Source organism: Pieris brassicae, unplaced genomic scaffold, assembly GCF_905147105.1.
Source record: "Pieris brassicae unplaced genomic scaffold, ilPieBrab1.1, whole genome shotgun sequence".
Taxonomy (NCBI): domain Eukaryota; kingdom Metazoa; phylum Arthropoda; class Insecta; order Lepidoptera; family Pieridae; genus Pieris; species Pieris brassicae.
Window position 1 is genome coordinate 10,141 of NW_025576139.1, and position 5,000 is coordinate 15,140.

Sequence of the window (5,000 nt, forward strand, 5' to 3'; positions counted from 1 at the left end):
CACGCGCCCTCCGGACGTCGAGTCCGCCTACATTATATGCGCTCGCACGAAAGCGGCGCGGCACCTTGCGAACAGCGTGGTGGTGGCGACACATAGATGTCGCGTTGCGCGAAATCAATCAATCGCACACCACCAAGCGGTTCTTCTGTTGTTGTTCGTTAACGACGGCATCGTTCCGTCCGTTTTAAGAACACACGTCACAATAATTTCGTACACACTACAATTGCACAAACACCGCACGCACACACTGGGCGCAACCGCTAGAGCAGCGGGCGCGCGCGTTTCGCTTCCTCTCGCGAGAGTAAGAGAAACTGAGCCGAACGCGACAACTTTCAACGACAGCGTCGAGACACGTCGACGCGCGCACCGGCGCCGACCGTCGCGCGATCGCCATGCGGGACCGGGACGATGCGAGCAAACACGCGCGACGCGTAAACGCGAACGTCGTTGTCGTCGTTGTCGTTGTCGTTGCGTAAAGACTCGACGCGCACCCGTGCCGCGGGAGACACGGTGCGGCGGGGAGAATTTATTTGTGCGACAAAAGTATCGTATAGACGTGGCTTAACACGGCCAATACGGATGACGAGTCGTAATCGAACATATATTCGAACGGATCGTTCGGCCGCTCGGCGGCCTAGCGAAACCGTCAATTGCACGCGCGACAGAGATGCGGCGCTACGACCGGAGTCGCAGCGATCGCCGCTCGTCACGCGAACAGTGTGGCTTTTTGTTTTTATGCAGCCGGCCCTCAGACAGGAGTGGTCCTGGATATTTCTCCACGGACCGCAATGTGCGTTCGAAATGTCGATGTTCAAATGTGTCCTGCAGTTCACACTATGACGCGCAGTTAACTGCGTTCTTCATCGACCCGCGAGCCAAGTGATCCACCGTTCAGGGTAATCGTTTTGTTTTTGTGTGTGTTTTTGTATGAGAAAATATAAAAGGTGCGAAAAAATTAAACAAAAAAATTTGAAAATAATACTTATCATTAACGTGTACGACAAATGAAAAGAAAGAAAATCTCTTTTATTTGCGTGGTTGTACACAAAAATTAAAATATTATTTCAAAGTATCAATAGGCGATAGCGAACGCTAATCAAAGCGTGTCGCAACGCACACGTCGCGAATCGACGAGAGAGAGTCAACCGTCTCGGATTCGATTTTGATTCGTATCATTCACGTGTTTTTTGTATTTTTTTCTTTTTTTGCGAGTCTTTGACAACAACAAAACAAAAAGAAAAAACCAACGTTAATGATCCTTCCGCAGGTTCCCCTACGGAAACCTTGTTACGACTTTTACTTCCTCTAAATGATCAAGTTTGGTCAACTTCCCAGCAACGCCGACGGCCGTGAGGCCACCGCGTGTCGGTCCGAAGACCTCACTAAATCATTCAATCGGTAGTAGCGACGGGCGGTGTGTACAAAGGGCAGGGACGTAATCAACGCGAGCTTATGACTCGCGCTTACTAGGAATTCCTCGTTTATGGGGGATAATTGCAAACCCCAATCCCCAGCACGAAGGAGTTTCAACGGGTTGCCCGGGCCTCTAGGCCAGGGAGAACATGTTGATTCCTTCAGTGTAGCGCGCGTGCGGCCCAGGACATCTAAGGGCATCACAGACCTGTTATTGCTCAATCTCGTGCGGCTCGAAGCCGCCGGTCCCTCTAAGAAGAATTTTAATACGTCGCCAGTGAGTTGCGCTCCCCGAGAGTCGCGCACACCTTGAATGACGACGCCTATTTAGCAGGCTAGAGTCTCGTTCGTTACCGGAATTAACCAGACAAATCGCTCCACCAACTAAGAACGGCCATGCACCACCACCCACCGAATCAAGAAAGAGCTGTTAATCTGTCAATCCTTCCGGTGTCCGGGCCTGGTGAGATTTCCCGTGTTGAGTCAAATTAAGCCGCAGGCTCCACTCCTGGTGGTGCCCTTCCGTCAATTCCTTTAAGTTTCAGCTTTGCAACCATACTCCCCCCGGAGTCCAAAATCTTTGGTTTCCCGGAAGCTGCCCGCCGAGCCATTGTAGTAACGTCGGCGGATCGCTAGATGACATATTTACGGTTAGAACTAGGGCGGTATCTAATCGCCTTCGAACCTCTAACTTTCGTTCTTGATTGATGAAAACACCTTTGGCAAATGCTTTCGCTGATGTTCGTCTTGCGACGATCCAAGAATTTCACCTCTAACGTCGCAATACGAATGCCCCCAGTTATCCCTATTAATCATTACCTCGGAGTTCTGAAAACCAACAAAATAGAACCGAGATCATATTCTATTATTCCATGCACGAAATATTCAAGCGGCATTTTGAGCCCGCTTTGAGCACTCTAATTTGTTCAAAGTAAAATTGTCGGCCCACCTCGACACTCACCGAAGAGCACCGCGATAGGATTTTGATATTGAACCGGCGTTTTACCGCCGGCTCACCGACGATATGCTCCGCAGACGTGTCAGTATCACCGCGGATGCGGTGCACCGACAGCGCGGCGCACAAATGCAACTACGAGCTTTTTAACCGCAACAATTTTAGTATACGCTATTGGAGCTGGAATTACCGCGGCTGCTGGCACCAGACTTGCCCTCCAATTGTTCCTCGTTAAAATATTTAAAGTGTACTCATTCCGATTACGAGGCCTCGTAAGAGTCCCGTATCGTTATTTTTCGTCACTACCTCCCCGTGCCGGGAGTGGGTAATTTGCGCGCCTGCTGCCTTCCTTGGATGTGGTAGCCGTTTCTCAGGCTCCCTCTCCGGAATCGAACCCTGATTCCCCGTTACCCGTGACAACCATGGTAGTCGCAGAAACTACCATCGAAAGTTGATAAGGCAGACATTTGAAAGATGCGTCGCCGGTACTGGACCGTGCGATCGGCAAAAGTTATCCAGATTCATCAAAATTAACGACTTCGGACGCATGGCCCTCCGCCGATTGGTTTTGATCTAATAAAAGCACTCATCCCATCACTGGTCAGAGTTCTGATTGCATGTATTAGCTCTAGAATTACCACAGTTATCCAAGTAACTGAGTAAGATCTAAGGAACCAAAACTGATATATTGAGCCATTCGCGGTATCGCCTTAATACGGCTTGCACTGAGACATGCATGGCTTAATCTTTGAGACAAGCATATAACTACTGGCAGGATCAACCAGGGAGCTGCTTACGCAAACGACACGCCTACACCGCGGTCACGCGGCTTCGGCGAGCCGCTGGCTCGGCGGCGTCGAGGGGCGCGCGCTTGCGCGCGCGCCTTCTCGACACGCGTGAACGTAACGCGTCGAATTTGCACGCGACGCGACGTTCGCGCTTCATATCGATAGACTAACTTTGACCGGTCTACGAGCGGCCGTCCCGTCACGATCTCGCAACGAGGTGATGTACAACGATGCTCGACCACTGTGAGGGACATAAAACTGCAACGAACACGACCCCGCGGGCGGGAATCGATGTTGTGACAATTTGAAAATTGAACATTCATCTAAACGCAACTTCTCAATTTTTATTCAATACGTTATTGTAAACATATTAAAACTCGGCTGGCAATTACATGCGCACACACACGCATGATTCGCACTAGATACGATCAACGCCCGGAGCTTGAGGGATAAATTCCAACACGACGCTGCGCACACCGTTTCGACGATGGGCGCGTGTGCGTCCTCTTTTATACATTCTTTCCATATACGGTCGCCGTGGCGACCGCGCACGTGTCGAACACGCTAGGCGCCCTGCGTTGAGGTGTGCCTAGAAGCGTATTCTTTTAACATCACAGATAACACCGGGGGAGACGGTCCCAAATCTTGGTCGATTGGTAACATCACCATACGGTCTGCGAACGCGGTGCTATAATATAATTTTATATTATATTATATAAAATATGAGGAGGAGTAGTATGTATATTCTTTGTTATTTTGTGTTGACACAAGAGAGATATATAAAATGTACTATACACCACACACACAGAGAGAGAGAGAGCTGGGAAAGATCTCGGCGGTCTCGCATTCGAAATACGAATTTGATATAATTTCCTCCGAAAATCCATACCCATATCTATATCATCCATGCGCGAATATATGTATATAATATTCTCACACTTCGCACAAACACAAAAACAAGAACACATTCTCTCTCGTCCGTCGTTCGTGTCTATTTGAGACGAACGACGCGCGGCAACGAGAACGAGTCGACGCTGTGCGCACGACTGTTTCGCTCCACATCTATACCGAGAGCAATAGTCCGCGTCGGCATTGGAGCGGACGTCGAATGTTTCTCGTAGAGCGAGCGAGAGAGAGACGATTTTTCATTTTATTATGTATGTGTATTGGCGTGCAGTAGTAGCACGTAGTAGTACTAGTAGTAGTAGTAGTAGTAGTAAAAAAATATTATTATTTATTTTATTGACTGATATGATTTTGTTTGTTTTCTTTTTTTTGCATAGACATTTGTATTGATAGATATGTTTCTCGTTGAAGCTCGCAGCACACGCTCAGAGAAATGGCAATGTGGGTTTATTTGAAGAAAAGAAAAAACAAAAAAAACAATTATATTTATTAATAATATGTATGTATGTATGTATGTATGTATGTATGTATGTATGTATGTATAATAATGAATTATAATAATTATTCCGATGCAACGTCAGAGGAAAATGTTTCTCGTACAGGTGCGGCGCGCGACGGCCGGCCGCTCGACAGTTTCGCGCCGAATGTTTCTCGTTGAAGCTCGCAGCACACGCTCAGAGAAATGGCAATGTGGGTTTATTTGAAGAAAAGAAAAAACAATTATATTTATTAATAATATGTATGTATGTATGTATGTATGTATGTATAATAATGAATTATAATAATTATTCCGATGCAACGTCAGAGGAAAATGTTTCTCGTACAGGTGCGGCGCGCGACGGCCGGCCGCTCGACAGTTTCGCGCCGAATGTTTCTCGTTGAAGCTCGCAGCACACGCTCAGAGAAATGGCAATGTGGGTTTATTTGAAGAAAAGAAA

At 47.7% G+C, this 5,000-nt stretch overlaps 2 non-coding genes across 2 annotated transcripts; both read right to left on the reverse strand.

Moving 5' to 3' along the window:
• Positions 1-742: 742 nt before the first annotated feature.
• Positions 743-899, reverse strand: LOC123719563. The gene has a single exon (XR_006755629.1). It is a non-coding gene; the product is annotated as a 5.8S ribosomal RNA (ribosomal RNA).
• Positions 900-1,250: 351 nt separating this feature from the next.
• On the reverse strand, positions 1,251-3,156 carry LOC123719571. Its single transcript, XR_006755637.1, has one exon. It is a non-coding gene; the product is annotated as a small subunit ribosomal RNA (ribosomal RNA).
• Positions 3,157-5,000: the final 1,844 nt, after the last annotated feature.